Source organism: Mustela putorius, unplaced genomic scaffold (assembly GCF_011764305.1).
Source record: "Mustela putorius furo isolate JIRA1106 unplaced genomic scaffold, ASM1176430v1.1 tig00000698_pilon_pilon_pilon, whole genome shotgun sequence".
NCBI classification, from domain to species: Eukaryota; Metazoa; Chordata; class Mammalia; order Carnivora; family Mustelidae; genus Mustela; species Mustela putorius.
The window spans coordinates 4307167-4331783 of record NW_025421449.1 but is presented as its reverse complement, the minus strand read 5'-3'; the positions used below and the strand labels follow the sequence as shown (position 1 = coordinate 4331783).

Below are 24617 nucleotides of genomic sequence, written 5' to 3'. Positions count from 1 at the left end.
TTTTTTGAGGGATGAAAATATAAAATTGATTGTGGTGATGGCTGTACAGTTCTGTGAGCCCAAGATTGTTCAATAAATTGCATACTTTAATTGGGTAAGGTAAGTTATATGTTATTTGAATTGTAGCTCAATCAAGCTGCTAAAAATATTCAGTCAAATCATTAATTGTGTTAAACCATCACAGTGCATGATTAGTAAATACAGCAAATATGGTATAAATAACTATAATTCTTCTAGTGTTTTTAGGTCATAATAAGGTAAAAATGATCGTTCCTCAGACATGTTTAAGTTTAAATCAATGGCAATTTTAAAATAAAATATAATAAATTAATACTTTTTTAAGGGCAAAAATTGACCTTCAAGTGGTTGAATCCCAGTCTAGCTTTTAGTGGTGAAAGTAACAATGTATTTATGTATTACTTATTTTTAAAAAAACATTTTTTGGGGGCGCCTGGGTGGCTCAGTGGGCTAAAGCCTCTGACTTCGACTTGGGTCGAAGGGTTATGGTCCTGAGGTCCTGGGATGGAGCCCCGCGTTGGGCTCTCTGCTCGGCGGGAAGCCTGCTTCCCTTCCTCTCTCTCTGCCTGCCTCTCTGCCTATTTGTCTGTCAAATAAATAAATAAAATCTTTTTAAAAAAATAGAAAAAAATAAAAAGAACTTTTTTTCTTAAAGATATTACTTATTTATTTGTCAGAAAGAGAGAGAACACAAGCAGCAGGCAGATAGAGAAGCAGGCTCTCCCCTGAGCAGGGAGCCTGATGTGACTGTGCCAGAGCTAAAGGCAGTGGCCTAACCAACTGAGCCACCCAAAATACTTATCTATTTATTTTAGCGAGAGAGCACGCACACTCACACATGAGCAAGGGGAAGGGCAGAGGCAAGATGGTAAGAGAAAATCTCAACCCGACTCAGGGCTGATTGTGGAGCCCCACACAGGGCTCGATTCTCTGACCCCAAGTTCATGACTTAAGCCAAAACCAAGAGTTGGGTGCTTAAACAGCTGGTCACCCAGGCACCCTGAAAGTAACAATGTATTTAAAGATATGTGTTTATTAATTCATTGAACAGTCTTTATTGAAAAACTGTCATATGTCAGGCATCATGCTAGAATTGAGGTTATAATTGTGAATAACATACTGTCTTTGCCATCAAAAATTAATTATACATGCATATGTGTGTATTATGTGTGTTTGACAGAGAGAGTGAGTTAGCATGCAAGCATGTGAGAAAACAGCTCATTTACTCAGTCTTCAGCCACTTCTGGGGATGGACATAGAATGTAGGGTGTACCTGAGCAAACTGGCAGGTTTATGGTTGGATATGTCTCATTACATGTGAGACAAGAAAAAGATCTTAGCAAATAGGTGGGAAGGTGTTTATGTGAGAGTCCCTCAAATAATCAACCACTTGCAAAGACCCCCTATCTGCATAGCTAGTGGTGCCATAAACACTGGGAGATCCTTAGCTTCTCTTCAGGAACAAGGTACAATAGGTTTCCTTCTCCTCTACCCAAATATGGGATAAGGCTTAATTTGAATACATGATTTTGTTAGCATAATGCAGTCACTCAGTTGACTAGGTTTCTGTTTCCTGTCAATTGAACTCTTGCTGTCTTTGCTTTTGCACCCCAACCCTCTTTTTTAAATGACTGTGAACCATTTCACTGTAGTTACTAGCAGTTCCAATAGAATATTGACAGAAGTTAATTTAAAAACTACCAGTATCATTATCATTTAAAAGATTTAGCAAAAGGCTTTCAATAATAAGTTATGACTATAGTTAAATAACTAGTGTCTTGTGTAATTTCACCTTTACCCCAATATCTAAAGAGGTTCTGAGTATTAGAAAAAGTGTATATTGTGTGTCATTATATCTCCAAAGCAAATATAATTTTTTCTGTAACTTCATCTGGTAATTATTTTAGTTCTTTAAGCCTCAGTTGGAAAAAACCCTAAATCTCTAGTACTTTGTAACACAGGTATTATCCAGATACATGATCCTTATGTTTTCGATGTTGGATGGAAAGAATTTAGAGATTTCCCCCTGATTTACATGATTCATACTCTCTTTATTCCCACATTACAATGGAAGCTTGGGAGGTAGCTGTTATCAATTATCTATTATAACAATAATACTTATAACAAACAATCGCAAAGGCACAGAAGCTTACAGCAAGTGTTTATTACCCACACAACTGGAGGGCTTGCCTAGGTGATTCTGCTGATCTCTGTAAGCTCATTTATATGCCTAGAGGTGGTACACTGTTGGATAATTGAAAATGGTCTTGACTAGAACAATGGGGGTGCCTTGGCTGTGCTCCATGTGTCTCTCATTTGCTAGCAAGCTAGCATGGGCACATTCTTTGGATGATGATGACAGATGGTAAAAGCACACGTGGAAATATGCAAGTCCCCACAAGAGATCACTCTTACTTCTGTTACCAACTACAAGTTTTAAGGTTTCCCAAGACTATTCTCAGGGTTTTTTTTTTCCCCTAAATATTTTGTTTATGTATTTGACAGAGAGAGAGAACACAAGCAGGTAGAGCGGCAGGCAGCGGGAAAGAGAGAAGCAGGCTCCCTGCTGAGCAAGGAGCTCTATGCAGGACTTGATCCCAGGACCTGGGATCATGACCTCAGCTGAAGGCAGATGCTTAACTGACTGAGCTACCAGGCATCCCCATTCTCAGTTTTGTGCACTCACAGAACTTACTGAAAGCTATTACACTCATGATTATGGTTTATTAGAGGGAAATAATACAGATTAAAATCAGCCAAGGGGAGAAGCACATAAGGTAGAATCTGGGGAAGTACCAAAAGTGGAGCTCCCATTATTCTCTCCCCAAACACTTAGGATGCATTACTTTTCCAGCATTAATGAGTGACAGTATATATAGGATGCTGCGGATCAGGGAAACTCACTGGAACATTGCAGTCCAGAGTTTCTACTGGGGCTCCATCATCCAAAGCTCCTACTGTAAATCACATTGTTGGGCTTTCTGGTGTGGACAGTTCCTATTCCAAGGCTATTGGGTATGGCCAATCCCCACCTAAGTCACATTGTTAGATTCTCAGTGGGCTCCAAGACCACCAGGCAAACAAAGACACTCCTATCAGGCATGAGATTACCTCCTAGAAACCAAGGGCCAAAACCAGACCTCATTTTGGGAAAGGTAAACTTTTTTTTTAAAGACATAAGCCTGAATACAGGAAGTAGGGCAGAAGTATGACTGTTAGCTCAATGAATCTAATACAGTAGCTCTATTAAAAGTATTCCTTGGGGCGCCCGGGTGGCTCAGTGGGTTAAAGCCTCTGCCTTTGGCTCAGGTCATGATCCCATTGTCCTAGGATCGAGCCCCACATCGGGTTCTCTGCTCAGTGGGGAACCTGCTTCCCTTCCTCTCTCTCTTGCCTACCTGTGATCTCTGTCTGTCAAATAAATAAATAAATAAACAAAATCCTTTTTTAAAAAAGTATTCCTTAAATTGGTATAGAATATTAAACAGTGTTCTTTAACTTTAGGATTGACTTGAGAACTAACATTAATCCCATAGAATAATTATAAAATTAGCATCATTCTCTTTACCCCTTGTACCCATTAAGATTGGAACTAATCACTCCATTTCATAATTTTTGTGGAAGTCATTGAAACAGATCTAAAACTCACCAACTTTGGCTCTATGATTAAAAAAACAACAAAACAAAACCTCACACATTCTATATTATACAGCATCTGATGATGATCACTCTCCTATTAATATTGTACTTCATGCTTCTCCAAAAATTCTCAAAACAACTATCTCAGTCGATTCTCATCTTGTTTTTGTGTCTTTGATGGGGCAAATATTATTAGAGTCATTTGGTGGATAAAGCGTGAAAGTTAAAGCAATTCACTTAGGGCACCCTTCTATACTGTTAATGATGGACTAGAACCTGGGCTCACTGATTCTTCCAAAGCTCCTTCTAGATCAAAGTTTTTCCACCTACCAAATCTTATGATTCTGTGACTAAATGAATTCCAGGGCCTAAACTCTGAATCTTGCTTCACTAAATAAAGTTGAGGTTTCTGGCATGCTCGCCTGGTTTGTTTGAACTCTTGACAAGTTCCTTTGGGTGGAAGAATGCATGGACGAGCCAAGCTGTACAAATCTTTCAGACAGCTAAGTCAGATGCTGTTTGTTTATAAACAAAAACATTCTTCTGAAGTGTAACTTAATTGTTTTCAACAAAAAAAATATACTTTTTATATTTGTAAATATATCTTATGCTTGACAGAATAGTTTTTGGACATTCCCCTGCAAGCTGTAGCACTTGAAAATATGTAATACTTAGGACTCAAGTTATTTATATTAAAAGAGTGATACATTGCTCAGGAAAGATACCAGAAAATGAGAAAGGAGTAGCTGGAGTTTGATACAGCTGTCATGCTACTCAAAAATCGTTTGCAACCAAAATTAATAAATAAATGTGCCTTATTCACCAGTGTATTTCCAATGCTGGATATAAATGCCTAGAAAATTTTAAGTGCTCAATAAATAGTTGTTGAATGAATGAATAAGTGAATCATTAAAAGACTTCCTTACTACAATAAATTGATCCAAATAGAGTAAAGGCAAAAGTTGCTTGGTAAAAGGTAGTAGTCTCCTGACATGATTGTTTTCCTTTTGAAAACAAGTACACCTCCTTTGGGAATTAGAAATTTGGTTCAAAACAAGAAAACAGCTGACAGCTGAATTGGAGCTGTCTCTAAAATGACTCTTAATACTAGTACTAGGGTACCTTGTCAGTTAAGATGTGTTTGGTTACTTGCAAATGAGATTTGAAAAAATTCAAACTTACTTTGCTTAAGCAATAAGTGAATTTCTTAATTTGTGTAGTTAAAACATTCACCTATAATTTAGGCTTCAGATACTATTTGATTAAGGTTTTACTCAGTCTCTTTCAACTCTGATCTATTTCATGTATTGGCTCGTCCTCAAGTTGGCTTTTATCATGGTAGATGAAGTGCTGCCAGGAGATCTTAGGGCTATTTACATTTTTGTTACTATCTAGAGAGTATGTCTCCCTCAACCATGAAACAAGTGTTGGTCTTCACTCTATTTGAATCAATTTTGGCTACAATCCCCACTTTCTGAACCCCTAACCAAACAATTCCTGGCATCAAAGGAATGTCATGAATTGATCAGGACCTGGGTTAAGTGATCATCCCTGATTGCTGTGGGAAGACGGATTTCACTTTACTGGCGTGAATCAGGCTTATCAGGATGAGGGGCCTCCCCTGATTTCGGAGTCGATAAATTTCTTGGATATGCAGTTTGATTTTATTATTTTTGGAATGTACTGTCTCATTATCTCTGCAGATATTTTTAAAGGCCCATTTCCTTTCTCTTCCCTTTCTGGGACTATGTAAGATATATGTAGGATTTTTGATGCTGTCCCATAGCTAATTTCACTGTTGGTCTAGTTGTTTTTCACTTTTTTTCTTGTTGATTACTGGCATCCCTTACTTTTCAAAAGTTTGCATAATACCACTTTGCTTTTATGAAAGACCTACATCAGTACCTGTTTTTGCTAACTGAAGGAAATCAGAAGAAGATTTGCGTTTCTATCAAAAAGTCAAAAGGCAGAAATCGTGTTCAGTGTTTGTTTTGCAGTGAGTTATTTAGAGGCAATATGCACTCTAGGTAAGTGGCACTGCCAAGCTCCTTCCCCAAAAACTACACTCAGCATCTCAGCACCAAGCCACCATAACTTTGTACTGTGTCTGTGAGCATCTGTACTTTATCTTGATTTATTTTGTGCATCTGTTAGCAAGATGTGTCCTAAGATATCAGAACAGCCTAAGAGAGGTTGTTTTGGGGTCTGGGAATGCTAAAAAAATTTCCATATAAATTAATCATTATTGCTTCTTCACTTTATGCCATTCAGCTTAGGGAAGGTTTCATAGAAATGTTTTACTTTTGGATAACTGGTGAAACCTGTATTGGTTTGGATAACTTATTCTTCTGTACCCAGCTGTGTTGAGTACACTTATTAGTCCATCTAAAGAATTATTCAGGGCGCCTGGGTGGCTCAATGGGTTAAAGCCTCTGCCTTCGGCTCAGGTCATGATTGGGATCGAAGCCTGTATGGGGCCCCCTGCTCAGCGGGGAGCCTGCTTTCTCCTCTCTCTATCTCTCTCTCTGCCTGCTTCTCTGCCTATTGTGATCTTTGTCAAATAAATAAAATCTTTTAAAAAAAGTTTAAAAAGAAAGAAAAATGGAAGAATTATTCATCTCTGAATAATGGGATTTTTTTGTCCTAGCACTTGCCTTTGACTTTCTTAGAATTTTCATCTACCTACTGAAATTCTCCATTTGTTCATGCATTTTTGTCCACTTCTTTCGCTAGTTAGTTTGAAGTCCGTGTCTGAGAGTTCCAACATTGGACTCACCTCTGACTGCATTTCTGTTGACTACTTTGTTTCTTGACAATGGGTTTGTGTGTCTCATGGTTTTATAATGAATGCTGGACATTATGTGTAGAACAGTACTGTTTTCTGGTAAGCAGTGTCCGCACCTGACAATGAACACACCTCTTCTTCTATCAGGATGTTAATATTGGGAGTTGGTTCAATCTAGTTAGAAGAGGAGCTGGGCTGGGGCTTTGTACATCACAGACTTGAAATTCATTTAGCAGGAAGATACTGTTTCCTTATGCTTAGCATGGGGGCTGGTGTTTCAGAGAGTTTCTCTCAGTGTTCCTGCTTTCCCCGTGCTTCCTTTTTTTTCTTTTTTTCGTTTTTTTGTTTGTTTTGTTTTTTGTTTGTTTTTTAAAGATGTTATTTATTTATTTGACAGAGAGAGACATAACGAGAGAGGGAACACAAGTAGGGGGAGTGGGAGAGGGAGAAGCAGGCCTCCTACCAGCAGGGAGCCCAATGTGGTGCTGGATGTGGGGCTTGATCCTAGGACCCTGGGATCACCATTTGAGTCCAAGGCAGATGCTTAATGACTGAGCCACCCAGGTGCCCTCCCTTGTGATTTCAATTGCCCCTGCATTCTTATGCCACAGAGGGACTCTCTCTCTCCACATTCACTGTTAGGCTGGGTTTGTAATAAAGATTTTCTGTGTCCTAGTCCAGTCTCAGTCTTAGGGAGAGTCTGTGTGTCTGGGCTTTGGGAGGTGGGAGTTCTTCAGTCTCCTCTCTGTGGAAGCCAACTCAGCCTGTTATCTATGGCTGATCTTGAGCAAGAGTTTTTGCTCCTCCCTCACCAATAGTGGATCTCAGTTTGTTATCAATGTAGGATCCAGGGTTTAAGAGAATTTCTTGTCTCCCCTGCGAAGATAAAGGGCTTTCTTTCTATAGATCCCCTAACCACAAGTGATCTTTGTCTGTACCCTGGGGGCCAATAAGTTTGCTACCATTTATCCAGTGGCTTATGGCTTTTGCTTCATAGTATAGAAGAGTCTGAGGAAAAAGGATCTGGGGGTTTTGGGCCCAATTCCTAGCAGCTGCCAATTACCTCCTTTGTGTCTGCAACATTTGGTGTTCTTCATGATCTCCTGCCCTGCTTCTAATCATTCATCTCAGTACCACTGAGCTTGTGGGGAAATCTTGCAAGTGCAATTTCCTTTTGTGTCTGAGGCTCCAAACTGACATACTAGCCTACACATGACCATTAGCAATTTGTTAAACATTTTGGTGAGTTATTTCTTACTCTCCCAAAGGTCTAAACCGTATGGCCCATTTCTCCTTGGAACTCCAGTTACTTGGTTGCCTTGCAAACTCAGCTATCTGGTGTGCTCAAAAAATGTATGATTTTGCAGATTATCTGGCTTTTTTGTTATTGTGGGAGCAAAATTCTTTGCATTTTTTTTTAAACATTCCAAGCAGAAGTAGAAGTCACACCTACCCTGAAATGCTGGGCAGTTTGGAAAGTCTTAATGTTGGCAACATGGGGGATGAATTCTAGGTAGGCAGCATACAGTGTTCATTTCAGGTACAAATGTAATCAATAAATACAATTCTGGTAATAAGTTTTATAAAGGAAAAGTCTGACTTTGTTTAGACAGTACATAGGTTAAGATAGACTAAGCAATACTGAAGTTATAAATAAGTTTTAGTGAGTTAACATGATAGAAGTTTGTTTTTCACTCAAGCTACACCCAGTGGAGATCATCAAGGTAGTGCAGAGTTTGAAGCTTTGTTCATCGTGGCAGCTCAAGAGATCTGTATTGATTAAGGCTTCATCTCAATATGGGCTTCCATGGTGACATGGCTTCTGAGTCTCAGAAGGGACCGTGATGAAACATATTTTGACTTTCATACATGTCACTTTCAATGGCCAAAGCAAATTTGTTGGCAACAATTAACTTTAAAGAAGGTGGAGAAGAGGGACTCCTGGGTGGCTCAGATGGCTGAGGGTCTGCCTTCGGCTAAGGTTGTGATCTCCAGGTCCTGGGGTCAAGACCCATGTCAGGCTCCCACTTTGTTGTTGTTTTTTTTTTTTTTTAAGATTTTATTTATTTATTTGAGAGAGAGACAGTGAGAGAGAGCATGAGTGAGGAGAAGGTCAGAGAGCGAAGCAGACTCCCCATGGAGCTGGGAGCCTGATGCGGGACTCGATCCCGGGACTCCGGGATCATGACCTGAGGCGAAGGCAGTCGTCCAACCAACTGAGCCACCCAGGCGTCCCCAGGCTCCCACTTTGGAGAGGAGTCTGCTTCTTGCTCTCCCTCTGCCTCTCCCCATTCTTGTGCGTGCTCTCTCTTTCTCAAATGAATAAATTTTTTTAAATCTTAAAAAAAAAAAAAGGAAGATGGAGAAGAGCAGAACTTTCTGTCTGGGAAAAGTCTTAGAAATATTTGGTGAACGGTACTAAAGAATACTATGGGGAGGTAGCCTTGTCTTGCCAACCAGCAGTAGAAAGACATGTGTAGTTAATGTGTGGCTGACTTAAATTTAGCAGAATTAAATCTAAAGAAGCCACAGATTAATTTTAAAGTAGAATCACAAGTAGATAGAAGTTTCATTTTTATATAAGATTTCATTATAATATGGAAATCTGTTTAATATTGACAAACTATTAATTGGCAGAATAAGTTTGAAACCAGTGATGACCTCTGTCATTTCAAAACTAATAAGATTCAAAATCAAACTCTTCGACTGCTCTGCAAATTTAGCTCACTTTCCCAGCTTCTTTATTTTGGTTGTTGATACCATTTTTCTGGCCAGCTTTCCAAACTAGAGACCATGGCACTATTTTGTGTAACTAATACCAGCTTGAGAGGCCAATATGAGGTCCTATGCCTTTTGCTATTAAAATTAAAGATCTTGACGCTTCTGTCCTGCTTATTGAGAAGACTTTCTTCCTCTCTAGAGTTCTCTTCCTCAGATAATTCCCATGCAAGAATGCTTATCCTATGTAAAGGGTCAGTCCTAATTACTACATTCACTTCTAGGGCAGAACATCAGGAAACTTACTCAGACCCTCGGGAAATGTCACTGTCTTCAGATATTGTTTCAGTCATAGTCATATAAGTGATGAGTGTATTAGTTTCTTCTTGCTTCTATGATAAGTTATCACCAACTTGATGGCTTAAGCAGTGCAGATTTATTATCTTACAGTTCTGTAAGTCAGAAGTTTGCCGTGGGTTAAAATCAAAAGTATTGGCAGCTGTGTCCCTTTCTGAATTATTCTAGGGAAGAATCCATTTATTTGCCTTTTCCAGTTTTTAGAGACCTCCCACGTTTCTTGGCCCATAGTCTCCTCTCTCCATCTTCAAATCAGCATCGTAGCAAATATGTCACTTTGCTTCCATCCTCACAGCTCTTTCTCTGATCACAACTGGGAAAAGTTTTCAGTTGTAAAGAATCATTTAACTAATGTGTGTAAACCTGGCGATTCACAGACCTGTACCCCTGGGGATAAAAATATATGTTTATAAAAAATAAAAAATTTAAAAAAAAGAATCATTTAACTAAATTGGGCTCACCTGAATAACCCAGACTAATTTCTCCATCTAAAGGTCCTGAATTATATATGCAAAGTTCTTTTGTCAGGTAAAATAACATATTCATAGGTGAAGGGGAGTAGGATGTGGATATCTTTGAGGGGCCATTATTTTGTCTGCCACAGCAAGCATCCCCATTGAGGCCACATGACCTAGATGGTCTGGCCACCCCATTGCAACCACTTTTCCTCAATGCCGCAGTGATAGGATGTTAGTAACTGGAACGGTTTCCAGTTTCAGCTGCATTCATCTCTTGACTTCTGTGTTCCTACTCAGGATTAAACAGAAAGTCCCTATTGCTTCTAGTCCCAAGGCTCATCACCCATGCCCAGTGACATGGAAAACTCATATTTTTACACAGCATTTTCTTTTGTGACAGGTAACTAACACGATATTGCCTCATTATTTAAAAATACTTCAGTGCCTTCCTGTTGTGCTTGTTACAGTACCAAACAGGTCCTGCCTAATTTAGCCTCAGCATACGGATCATCCTGGTTTCTCCCTTGCTTATGGAACTACAGATACACCAGGTTTCTTTTAGCTTCTTAAATGCATCAAGCTTTTTCCTGTCATATGCTCCTCACACATGCTATTCTCTCTCTTTAGAATGCTCTTGTTCACACACTTCATTTGGCCAACTCAGGTCCCAGTTTATATGTCACGTCTTCAGCAACGCTTTCCCTGTATTATCTATCTAAATTATATCCCTACTGTTATTTTTTTCCACAGCACCTTATTTTCTTTTATTATAATTAATATTTATTTATTTAGTGTATTTTTGGTTTCCTTCAAAGGACTCCCAAGTTATATACAGCAGGAATCATATATCACGCCATCCGATAAGATTATAAACTCTTTAAGAAACTGTCTAATTAAAGTTTGATCTTCCACAGCCCAACAGGCAGTGTCTTGGACACCGTTGGTAGGCGTTCCATAAATATTTATTCAATGAATCTTGGACTACTTAATCTAGACTCCACTTTCTTTCTCCTCTAATTTACATAGCGTAATATTCTAAAACATTGCTTCCATCATCTTAATCCCCGGGTGAAAAATTTACCCACTCTTACCTATTTTATCCAATTCAACTTTATTATTTCTCCTCTCAAGTAAAGCATGTAGTATTTTATAATCCTCACCATTCAGTACTTATCTACTCTTTCAAGTGATTTCTAATTGTTTCATATGTATGACTGCAATTTGATTAAAACTTCCTTCAATAAGTCTACATTTTCTATTTTGTCTTCCCCTTTTCTTGGAAGTAACCATCATTCAAAATGTGAAATAAAAAACTGATTTATTATTTTTTATGTGTAGAAGCACTACACTTGTTTGGTCCAGTCTCTCTGCTGGTCTTATATGGTATTTTGTGAAAGGTGGAGTTCAGGGATTGACTGACTTTCAAAGGTGGGAGTGAGTTGGGTTGACATCAGCTATGAAAGCCCAGTTATTCTGGTGGAGAGACTGTTTACAATGGGCTGATTTTCAGATATGTGTTCACAAGAGTAAGGCTGTTGCTCTTTGGCTAACTTTAAAAAATGGGAAGTTGTCACTGACTGGCTGGTTTTTTAGAGACTTGTTCAGAAGATTGAGTTACCACCATTGATCTATTAATTGAGTTTAAATTACTTCTGTTCATTAGTTGTAATCATAGCTATATAATAATATTTTCCTAAAAATATGGGACTTTTGATACTTTGTTCAAGAAATACTTAATTAATGAACATATTCAACTTTTTTCAGATGCAAGAAGAGATTGGAGGTTTATAGTATGGCTAGAGCAGTTCTGTTCTAATGTTTGGTCTTTCAAAGGGCAACTGTATCATTCTTTTTCTGTTCTCCAAGGTATCTCTCATTTTCATTCTAACCAAGCAGGGATGATCAGGTTGAATAGTCAGATATGTTGTCCTTTTGGGGCAACCAAACCATATTGATAGGGACAAGTTAGACATTATTTTCAACTTCACAACTCATTGCTGATAACATCATGTAAATTTTTAGGATTGTCGTTACATTTGGAAAAATCTCAAATTAGAGTGTTTGATATGTGACTTAAAAGAGTTCAGGGCACATCAGTTTTTTTTAAACCGATAATATTCTAACTAGTAGTTGTGGATATCCTTATTCAATTCTAAGAGAAAAGAACTCCTTTTACTAGCTAAGCATTAACTAATCTTTCATTAAAATTTTATATATTTGGGGGCACCTGGCTGGCTCAGTTGGTAGACCATGAGACTCTTGATCCCAGGGTTGGGAGTCCATGTTGAGTGTAGAGATTACTTATTTATTTGTTTGTTTTTTACACATCCAATAAGTAGAGGGATATCCCACAGATTAGTTTCAGCTCCCTAAATTTTATCTCTTCGTCTGCTCCACTATACTTATATTTTTGATGATAGAACATAGGACGCATTCAAATGGCTATAAAATGTCTGGCCCCACACCTTTGTTTTACAATGATGGGTGGTTTGGCACAATGGGTGGTAGGAGTATTCTTGGATACCATTCCTACACTGGGACAGCTGGCAATATTTTAACTATGCAGAGAAGTGATTGTGAGTTACAAAAATATATCCCACTAAACTAAAACCAAATGTATTCTAACTCAACTTCCCTCAGCTAAATTTAAAAAATGCCTGCGAGCCACTCCTACACTGCTAGACAAGGGGAAGTGTGACAGAAGAGAAATCAGTGAGGAACCAATTTGCAGTCTAAAGATTGCAGTTAAAATTTTGTGAACTGTGTGAATATACTGCTAAGGCCTCTTCCAGGGCCTTGGAAAAAGCTAGTGCAAATGAAGTTCCCTGAAGCTGAAGCCTTCTTAGCTTTGTATTAAATTTGCTTTGGGGTTTGGGGCCATTTTATCTGTAGGATGGATTGTCAATTTTTAGTCAGCTCATACAGGGCCAGTGGATATGTTGATTACAGTTACATTTGAGGCAAAGATTTGCCTCTTGAGTCAAAGACCTTTAGTCATTTGTTTAGACTAGAAGTTCTCAAATTCTTTGGTCTCATGACCATTTCACTCCTAGAAAGTATTGAGGACTCCAAAAAGCTTTTATGTGGCTCATATCTGTCAATATTAATGGTATTAGGTGTTGAAACAAACATATAAAATATTTATTAATTCATTTAAAAACAAAAACAGTGAATCTATTACATGTTAACAAACATTTTTAATAAAATAGAACTATTATTATTTTTTAACAATTCCTGTATTTTCTTTTATGCTTTGTGTCTGGTTTATTTTTAATTTTTTGAAGATTTTATTCATTTATTTCAGAGAGAGAGAGAGCAAGAGAGGGAACACAAGCAGGAGGAGTGGGAGTGGGAGTGGGAATGGGAGAAGCAGGCTCCCCACTGAGCAAAAAGCCTGCCACCAAGACAGATCCCAGGACCAGATCCCAGGATCCTTGGGATCATGACCTGAGCCCAAGGCAGATGCTCAACGACTGAGCTACACAAGTGGCCCAAAACAGAACTATTATTTAATTGTTTTGTTTTGTTTTTAAAGATTTTATTTATTTGACAGACAGAGATCACAAGTAGGCAGAGAGGCAGGCAGGGAGAGAGTGGGGAAGCAGGCTCCCTGCTGAGCAGAGAGCTGGATTGGGGGCTTGATTCCAGGACCCTGGGATCATGACCTGAGCCCAAGGCAGAGGCTTAACCCACTGAGCCATTCAGGCGCCCCAGAACTATTATTTCAAAGCAAAAAGCATTTAGTGGGAAGAGTGGCACTATTTTACATTTCTGAGAATCTTGTGCTCGCTTCAGCAGCACATACATGTTTCTGAGAATCTCTATAATGTCTGGCTTAACAGAATTCTCACATCTGCTTCTGTATTCAATCTGTGATATCTGCAGTATCACCAAACATGTAATCTCTGCAAAAGCCCAGTCTCCGTGGGAAGTAATTTTGATTTTGTGGACCTCCGACTACACTTGGACGACCGCTGAGTTAGACATCATTGTATCTATTGTCTGGATGCCTAGGGCTTCCAAGTACCCACTATTTCTGTATCTATATAATCAACTCCACCTCCTACGTAAGAGTCAAATGTTAATTATTGCTATGCTTTTTGGCAAACATGGAAAACTTTAGAGACAACTTTAATGAATCACAATTCTTCAAGAAGTCATTCTTCCCTTTTACTGACAAGGGTAAAAGGATGTCCTTCATTGTCTGCTCCCTGATGGCAAGGCTTTGTTCTTTCAGGAACATAAAGGCCAAGGCAAATGTTAGACTAAGACCAAACACGACATAGGGTGTCTTATATGGTGTAACAACAGCTAATATTTACCAAGTCCTTTCTGCGTGCTAGGCAGGTACTAAGTGCTTCACATACATTATCTCATTTAATTCTCCCAGTATTCCTATGAGGAACCTACCATCATTCCCATTTTACAGGGGAGGAAACTGAAATGAAGAGCTTAATGCCCTGCGTTTTACAGGGCTGAGCCAGGGGCTAAATTTTAAAAAATCTGTCTCTGGAGTGCGTATTCTTTATCTACTGATAAAGTATAAAGGTGGGCAGAGTGAGATTCATATAAAGTAACAGTAAAGGTGAAAAAGGCAGGTTTTTAAAGCAAAAAGCCTCCGGGCCAGGACAGCCCATACACCAAGGATGCACTGTATTATTTTCCACCCGAGGCTTCTTTCATTCTCTACGCTCCTATGTTCCTCGTCTCAAATTTTAGTTATTTCATTGCAGGTGGTTTCGACGCCCAGGCCTGAGGTTGATGTTGAAATTAACGCGTTTAAACAACCTGATGAGAAGAAGCGAGGCAACAAGCACCGAAGGCGACGACGGCGTGGCGAGCACCCTGCGCAGGCGCATCGGCTCCCGGGCCCTCCTGCCCGCCCCTTCCCCGCTCCGCCTAAGACTCCGGGGCCGGAGGGGAGTACGGGTGTGGGCCGCGGGTGCCGACCGGAGGGAGGCGCGGGCTGGGCGCCTGCGCAGTCGCCGGGGCGCTGGTGTGATCGAGCTCACGTAGCGAGGGCTGCAGTCGTCTCCTCCCTAGAGCTGCCGTCGCAGCCTAGAGGTTATAAAAGGGCTAACTGGCTCCCTCTACTGCCCAGTCGCGCCGCCCGCGGGCTGAGGGAAGGGAGCAGGTATCCGGCCCCAGAGCAGGCTACAGGGGACTGAAGAACGCACCGTCTCTTGCCGCCCCACTTCCCAGGTGAGAGGCTCCCCCGACTCTGGAGCCTGTGGCTCGGGCCCTGGGACCGCTGTGGCCCTTCTCGGGCAGCTGTGGCGGTCCGCTCCCTGCCCGCTCTGGTGGGATGGCTTGGGGGGCGGAGGGTTCTCCGGCTCCCCACAGCAACCTGAATACCTTCTTTTCTGGAGACGCGGCCCCGCGCCCCCTGGCTGCCCCAGAGGCCCTTCTGCCCTTCTCCGTGCTCCCCTTCTCCCGCCTCGTTGCCGGGTCGGCGCCCCCGACCGTTGGGGCTGCGGCAGCCTCTGTCCCCGCCCCGGGGACCAGGACTTTCTTGAATATTCCTTCCTTCCCGGGGAGGGCTCACCCTGTTGATTTTTCCGAGCTGCTTCTCCTACCTGGTCCTCCCTACAAAAGCCGGGGGGGAACGCGAGGGCGGGGCGTGGGTTTTTGGCCTCCGCGGCGGCAGATGGTTAGCATGTGGCGGAGTGGAGAGCGGATTTTAAAGCTTAGGGCAGGAGGCGAGGCTCTCGAGGCATTTCTGCTCTGCCGAAAAGTCGTCGGGTCCGGGAAGCGGACCTCGTCAGGGAAGTTCGGGCTCGACTCATCTGTTGCGCGCGGGGTGTTGCCGGAGCGCTAGACGCTGCCCGCGGCGCCGAGTTTCGGGCGGCTGGGCTGAGGAAGGCGGCTGTCAGATCACGCAGCCACGGGGGAAGCTCCTCTTCCTTCCCTCATCTTCCACGAATTTTTTTTTTAAAGGCACATGAGCTTCCCCCACCATCCGCCTTCTCTTTCTCTCAGCAGAGTGTGTGTGCTGCTTTTTAGAAGTCCACATCAGTTAGAACGAGTGTCGTGGTTGTGTGAGAACTTCCGAGTTGGATTTCACGAAAGCCTCCCAGATGTATGTTTTTAAGGGGGAGGGAGGATGGTACCATTTCTCCTATTTCTAGGAGACTGTTTCTCCTAAATAATCAAATGTATTAAGTGGAGTTTAGTTTTCAGACACTGAGATGCCTTCCGGGGAGTGAAGACTCTGGGAATTTTTGCACTGTTTGCTTTAAGAAAGGGATGAAGCAGCAGCGAGCTCTCCTTTTAGGAATTGATCTGAAAGGGCACAGAGACTTGCCAATTTCAACTTAACTGTTTCTGGTTTCTCGGAGAGCGCTGGCTCTCGCACTTTCCCTTGGAATGCCCTCCGCAGGGATGAAACAGCCACTACGTGAGTGGGGGAGGGGAAAAGACGTGGCAGCCGTGTTCTTTCATCAGGTTTTTGCTCCTTTTTAAAAAAAGTTTCTGGGAAGAAACTTATTTCCCCCTCTTAGGTTTAGATGGGTGAATAGCTTTATGAATGAGGCTAGTCTTTTTCTGTGGTAAATCAGATGAAATAGTAGGAACATTGTGATTGAATTTATAAAACATTTTAGAGGGATTTTTCTGATTGAGTTTCTATGGAGAAAATGGATACCTTAAGCAGGAAATATATTCAAGAAGCGGAAAGTGAACAACTTATAATGTGTTGCCTTCATTTGAAATTTAAAGAGGCATTGCGTGTGTTTTTTCTTTAATTTTGGCTTTTAGCCTGTGAATAAAATTTCAGAATCTTAAATAAGAACCTCACTTTCTACCTTTTTCTTTCTGTGGGAAGCATAGGTTTTATCATTTACCTTTAAAAGCCATGTCCGTTTTTATTTTGAAACATTATGCCTTGAGTCCTGCCAGTATCTTAGAAAGCTGATGGCAAATGCTTCTTGTAGATTTAACTTAGACTAACTAGGAGAAGAACCACTTTGTCTCTTTTTTTGATAGATAATGCTGTTTCCTTTGATATCTTAATATGAGTTTTATTTTGAAGTACTTAAAGCCAGGACTTAGATAAGCGGACAATTAACGTTGGTTGTTTTGTACCTTGGTAACTAAGGTAGTAGACAGATAAAAGAAATCTATACAACCTTTAATTGCTGTAGAAAAATTTAGACAGTGTAAAAGACTTTTGAAAAAAGAAAGCTTCATACCACCTATGTGGTCCAGGTTGTTGCAGGTGAACCTTGGCTTTCTGATGAGATGTTAACCTTTTCTAATGCTGCAAAGTGGGCTGTATACTGACAAGCAGTATCTCTCATAAGGCTGTTAAGTTCCAATTTCTGCTTTTATTCCAGGGATCCAGTGGTAAAGCTGTGAGCCTTCTTTTCTATGGAAGGAAGCCTTCTTTTATTAGCAATTAATTATCAACTAGGATATAATTACTGCTCTTATATTTGAGAAGTATACCCTGTGAGATACATAGTAGCAGTTCTCAACTTATTTTGAGGTCATGAAATCTGTTGGGAATCTGATAGAAGATATGGATCCTGGATCAGAAAATGGAAATTTGCACATCTGCATGAAGTATTATGTGACATTTATAGATACTCCCCTCCCCCAGCCTTTTACATCTGTAAACTGGTATAAGAATAAAAGATGTATGAAGTTAATCTTTAAGTACATCTATGTATCTTGAGGCAGTATTTCTTGAATATTTCTGAAAGTGGAACTGAGCTGTAAGTCTGACTGGATTTGAGTATATAGATGACAGTAATAAAGTTTTGATCAAACGGTTTTAGCAAAAGTTGATAGGTTGGTGGAAGAATTGTTGAATTGCTAAATTGTCTAGGCAATCATACATGATATTGCTTTCCCTCTTTCCCCTCCCTGCATATGTTTTAATATGTCTTTGGTTTTACTCTGAAAGTAGAAAATGCTTGAATGTAAACAAATATAAATTGCATAGGCCCTTGGCATACAGTGAGTACTTGCATCTTAAAACTTTATCATAATGGTGTATTTGTATCTGCAGTATTTGAATATGCAAGCCAAATAAAGTGTGTATGTATATTTTTGAAAATAGTTAATGCATCATTCATGTTCCTACCCAGTCTATTTATTTGTACACATTGAAGCTATCTTCTCATTGGTTTTCCTCTGGCCAAATATTGTGCCTTAATAAAAACTAGAAGTTCAAAAGACTTCATTAAAATTACTCCAACAATTTTTGAACTTGATATAATGAGGAATATTCCTGTTCCTGATGTTGCTTTGGATGATCAGTATGACTATTAGTATATCTGGTTGGACATTGGCAAAAATACAGTGTAGCAGTCATGCTTCTTACATAGTGTCATCTGTGAATGCATACTACTTTAGACCTTTTCCTCTTCCTGCTTAGTGTTTCATATAAATATGTCCATGTTTTGGTAGTTTACATATTTTCCATTTAAAAAGTAATATTGTAATAAGTTAATGTACTCAGCCTTTTTCTCTTGTTAAGCATTTGAGCTTTTTCTCCATGATATGTAGTGCAAAGAGAAGGTTCTAATTTAATGGTTTCTTCTATCCACCTGTATAGCTACAGTAAGCCAGTAAACTTGTAAACCAGTTTTCTTTCTGTTTTTTCCTTTCTTTCTTTCTTTTTCTTGGGGGGGGAGTGGGAGAAACACATGACAATAAACCTTTTGTCAATAATTTTTCCTTCCCCCTGAAAGAATTTTCTAGGGGCATTAGACTGGGCTCTAGAAAGATTTTTTTAAATCTACCTGATAACAACTAAAGCACTTCATATTTTTAAAGTGTTGTTTCATATGTTATGTAATTTGATCCTTAAAATAATTCTGTGAGGTAGTTTTATATCATTCTTATTTTTCAAATGAAGAAACTGAGGCTCAAAGAAGTCAAGGAATTTGCCCAAGAATATAGTAACTTTCAGAACTAGGATTTGTACCCAGATTGTTTGTTTTCTGATTCACATTTTAGTACTTCATTCTTGATAAGTGATCATATTGAGTCTGAGGATGTGGAATGGAAAAAAAAATTAATAGCATATTACCAAAGTATTATAAGGATTTTCAACATCCAGGGTTGAAATAAAGTAGGGTCCCTGGTTAGTATAACTAACTTAATCATTCTACTTAATTTCATTTTAAAAACATTTATAATGTGTCTAGTAGACTGTGGGAGAATCAAAAGAGTAATAAGAAATGTTCCCTAGTATAAATGAAACATGAAAGTTACATGCCTTGCAAGCATGTTACTAACATTTTACTTGATGTTAAATCTGAATAAGTGCTGAATGAAAACCCATATCTAGATTGATATCTTCTACAACCAGGAATTCATCTCTCCTTATTCTAGTATATATGACTTTATTTCATATACCTTTTCCTGAACTTGATGACTTTGGATCTGGCATTAGGAAAAAGAGGGAATTGAAGACTAGAATGAGAAGAGGGAGACTAGGGTTAAGAAAAGTGGAATTTGCCCCCAAAATCTATATAAATTCCTGGGCAGGGAGCTGCCCAGTGTCCATTAGGGGATAAAAACAAAACAAGACAAAACATTTTTTTTTTGCTACATGAATATCCAACTAGACTATCCTTGCTCTGTTGAGTTGCCTTTTATACTTTTCCAAAACAGACTATTTTCTGTGTCTAGATTCTCTATTTTGTTCCACTGATCTACATGTTTCATTGAAAATTCTGCTTTTGGAATATTTTGCCATCACCTCATACTCCTTACTCAAAGTGTAAAAATCTAAGTTTTAGGTTTCACGTGTATCCTTAGGGTGGTGAAGGCAGTAAAGTTGTCTTATCAGAACTTCCTATGTAAATAAAAAATAGATGAAATTTGTTTTGGAGCAAAAGGGATTGATGGTAGTTTTGTGTCAGCTAGTAGATCTGGGGAGTTGAACATTTGGATTTTCTGTCTGTCCATGATTTGAATTTGTCTCTTCACTTCAGTGCTACTTTGACTTTGTTTTTATTTTTCTTTCCAGTTTACTTACAGAAATAGAAATGTTCTACTAAGTATTTATTAAAGAAAATGTAGAAGTTGAGTGAAGATAATTGTGATCTGACCTCAGTTGTTAACTTTTTTTTTGAGTTCTTTAAGTTACTGTATAAAGTTTTAAAGTGTGTGTCTTCATCCAAAATCTTTAAACTTAGAAATTAGACTTTTAAACTTCTCACATACATATTTACCACTCTCCAAATTAGAAAGCAAACCTAGTTTTAAGAGTTTGAATCTCTAATTGCTGCTTTTAATATTACTGCTGGGTTTTTAATGCCTTAACCAATATTAATTGACATTTATGTTATTAGATACAGATTTTCATTACTATAACAACTAGTTTATACAGCCAAGAGAAGTTACTGCAAGGTCTTTCTTAAAATGAGAAATACATATATTTGGAAATACTAGCATTGATAAGCAACAAATCATATGCAATTTAGTGATTACTTTTCCCTTTTCCCTTCTGTTGCCCTTTGTCCACTTCTACTCAGATTTTTAAATTACAGAAGTCTGCATCTGCTAGAAGACTAGGCTGCTGCTTGTTCCTTCCTTCCCACCATTCTCCCAAGTCTTTTCTTTTTCCATGTCCCTTGGGACACCTTTGGCAACAAATTCATGTATTCTTAAGTTCTTGCCCCATATCCAAAAGTAATGTTTCTTAAATGTCTTCTATGTGCAAATATCCTCCTAGGCACTTCCATCTAAATTACTGGTTGTTGTTTTTTTATTATTATTTGCTGGCAGTAAAATTTGACCTAATATTTTGATACCTTTCTTGCTTATTCAGCTTTTTGTTAAGGGATCACCAAATAAAGGCGGGCATTATTGATGAATCTTACTAATTTGGGGGCTTTTACTATCATTTTTGATAAATTTTTTATATTTTTATTTTATATTTATATTTTATATTTTATATTCTGTATCCAGAGCATAAGAATCCTGACCTTTCCCCCCACATTGGGAAATGTAAGCATTTCTAAGTAAAGTGTTTGAAATAGTTGAGAGGTATATTATACAGTTTAAAATACATAGTTTAAGAGTCGGTGAAGAATAGCACCATTTCTTTCTCAAACCTTCTCCATCAGCCTGAATTTATTTGTAAAGTGTTTTTGCTTTAGGGGAACTTGACTTTTCTAACTGAAACAAACTTTAAACATTGAGTTTAAGTTCACATCTTTTTAAACTGATAAAAAAAATTTTATTTCACTCTTGAATTTTTACATTTTTCCTGATTATTCCGTGTAAAGTGGAAACTAGAACTGTTTAAAAGACATACGCGGGTGCCTGGGTGGCTCAGTGGGTTAAGCCTCTGCCTTCGGCTCAGGTCATGATCTCAGGGTCCTGGGATCGAGTCCCGCATCAGGCTCTCTGCTCGGCAGGGAGCCTGCTTCCTTCTCTCTCTCTCTCTCTCTGCCTGCCTCTCAGTGTACTTGTAATTTCTCTCTGTCAAATAAATAAATAAAATCTTAAAAAAAAAAAGACATACGCTAATCTAGACATCAATAACTGGGGATTTTCTTTTTTGTTATGCTGTTTTCACAACCATAGGTGTGCTTGCTAGGCAATATAACCATCACAGAAGTAAAGGTGAGGCAGAATACTGGTAAAGAAAAACAAAGCAAATTTAAGTTCAAATTTGAATCCAAATTCCAGTTTAAAACTTTCTAACAAATGGATTAAAATATTGATTCTAAACTCTATCTCTGATTTAGAAGTGGCACTTACTGATTTCTAACCATTAAGTCAAAAAATTACCTTGTTATTTATTTTTCCTATAAAGATATTAACTGCAGGGTTAGACAAACAATTAATTAGGACTCTGGATTAAACAGAAACCCAACTCATACTAACACACAGTGGAGTTTGTGTAAGTATTGTGGGGATGGGGGTTGTCTTAACAATTGAGGTCAAGAATGTGATTAGACTTTAAGAATATCAGGAGCATCAGAATGTTTTCTTAAGTCTTTTGTCTATCTTCCTCTCTGTATATTTGCTTCACTTTTATTCTTTGCAGATAAACTTCATTTACTCTTTGACCTATATGTCAAAACTTGGTCCATTACTTCTCCTGACCTTTATATAATTCAGGCATTCAAAGAGTGCCTGTGTTTTTTTCCTCAATTTTATTTTCAAAATTTCCAGGAAAGAACTTTGGTCACTTGGTGAAGGAAGAGGTATCACACTGTATTAGATGACTGATGAAACTATGAGGATGAATTAAAGGTAGATTGGGGCAGTTTCTGGAAGAGAGAGTAGTGGTGTTAGAGGCACCAAATAGGCAAAATAGGTGTGTGTTTTTGAAATGATATTATATTCAGGTTCTTTGTGACAAGGAAAACTATGGGATTTGCAAGAATCTCCAAAAAACAGACTATATAGTACTTCAGTTAAGCCCAATATCTTGATTTAGAGCTTCTTTCCAACTAAATTTCAAAATGCTGTTCAGTTGGAATTATACCAGTGACTGGGTTCACTTCTCAAGTACAGAAAGCTGTGGGAAAGCTAGCATGATTCCAGAGTTTTTGTTAGAAAAGTTGGTCATAGCCATTAGAGCACTTGTCTGTCAGATTGTATGTATTTGAGATGTGGCTTACTCTCTTTGGGAGCGTAAGTATGACTGGAATTCGTGGTGTTAAGTTAAAACAAATGGCAATTTGCCAGAGGGATTATAGGATAGAACTGTGATATAACTATTCTATTAGTAAGTACTCTTAGTTGTCTTAGAAAATCCATCCTACTTATATGGGAGAGACATGCCAAGTCTTGGTATACACCATATTGTAGCCTGAATTAGAAGCCTGGATTTGTGTTGGTCTTTTGCATTCATTATAAAAACTGTAAAAAAAAAAAAAGTCTAACACAGATGTCAGGAAGACCAATAGTTGAATGTTAGATTTGTATGAGGTTAAGTAAATTTAAGCTGGAGCCCTCTGAAAGAAGATTTGGAACAGCTGTGGAAGGTATGGAGCGACTGGTAGGAGAGCTGTGGAAAGTTTTTAGTGTCAGAGAAAGTTTAGGTTAGAATATCAAACATTCTTTAGTTGGCCTTATTAATTTTTAAGGACTTATCTTTCTGTCCTTGAGAAGTGAACCCAGTTGCTGGTATAATTCCAACTGAACAGCATTTTAAAAACTTGTTTTTAAAATGTTGAAATTTTTTTCTTGGAAGATAAGTGTTAGACTGAAAGGCTAATATTATTTGCCAGATACCCTGTTCCTGTTAATTCATTAAGTAACTTGTACATAACACTTCAATGAATCCTGATAACTCAAAGTTGTAAATATTTGCAGTGTAGTAGAACTGTTTGAAATCTGTTTCCAGGTTTGATTGACCTGTGCATGTCTGGGATTGGACTTTTTTCTGGGAGAAGGACTGTAGGATAGTTTTGGATAAATATTACACTACAAAGTTTACTTTTATTCGGGCTTACCTGAGAATATGTTTTCCAGAAAGATTTCTTCATACCTTTTTTCCTTATAGTTTTTAAAATACAATACTCATGCATATCAAACATGTATAATGTACATATATGTTAAAAAATTAGATAATAAGCACTTATGAACCTACCATCTAACCAAGAACTAAAATATTATCAGTAATGTATCTGTAGTGTTTCCATAGTAAATTTGATGCTAGTATAGATTTATCTTTGTCTTTGACTCTCCTTTGACTTTTTTTTTTTTTTTTTTTTTTTTAAGTCTGGTCTTTTCAGGGAGCTGAGATTCACCTTCCTTCCATCCTCTTTAACCCATTTACATTCTATTTCCAGCTTGTTGGAGGATTTAGAACAGGAGACATTTGTATCTTACTATTTAAAAAGTTTTGTTGTTGTTGTTTTACTTTAAGTAACCTCTGCACCCATTGTGGAGCACAAACTTACAGCTCTGAGATCAAGAGTCTCATTTTTTACTGACTGAGCCAGCCAGGTACCCCTGTATCTTACTATTTTTGAGAAAACTCCGATGTCTTTTAGGATGCTTGATTCTTAGATGCTTATAATGATTTGCTTTGCAAGCTGCTAACTGATTGAAGATGGAAATAAATGGAAGTGAGATGTCAGAAGTAAGGAAGCCATTGTTTTAAAATCCTGTGATTGATAAAGATATGCCTGCTTATTAACAACTATCTAGTATTAAAAGAGATTGGAGGAGGGGTGCCCGAGTGGGTCAGATGGTGGAGGATCTGACTCTCTTGATTTTAGTTTAGGTCTTGATCTCACAGTCTTGAGTTCGAGCCCCCTATTGGGGTCCATGTTGGGGACGGAGCCTACTTTAAAAAAAAAAAAAAAAAGATTAGAGGAACTATTCACTAGAATAATTAGACATTGAGTTATATTTTTCAAAAAGTAAATTGAAGTAAAATTTTACTCTTTTAAAGGTAGAAAGCACCTTTTGTGTGATTTTGACGGATGTTTGTATCCGGTTTTTCAAAGTGTAATCCCCAGACCAGCAGCATCACCATCACCTAAGAACTTATGTACAGTATCTACATGTCTCAGACCTTCAGGTGATTCTGATAGAACTAAAGTTTGAGAACCACTGCTGTATAAGGCTGTCTTCATTTGTTTGGCATAGTACTTTGGAGTAATGCTGTGTGGGTGTGAACTTTGTATTGCAAATGATAGAAATCCAGCGTTTTGTAG

The 24617-nt window shown here is 38.6% G+C and overlaps 1 protein-coding gene across 2 annotated transcripts in view; it reads left to right on the top strand.

The window, feature by feature from the left end:
- Positions 1–15029: 15029 nt before the first annotated feature.
- Positions 15030–24617, top strand: part of P4HA1 (prolyl 4-hydroxylase subunit alpha 1) — a 76972-nt gene continuing 67384 nt past the window's right edge. For both annotated transcript variants that reach the window (XM_004769469.3, XM_004769470.3), the window contains exon 1: positions 15030–15177. The gene's annotated coding sequence lies outside the window, so the exon portion shown is untranslated. The remainder of the gene's footprint in view (positions 15178–24617) is intronic.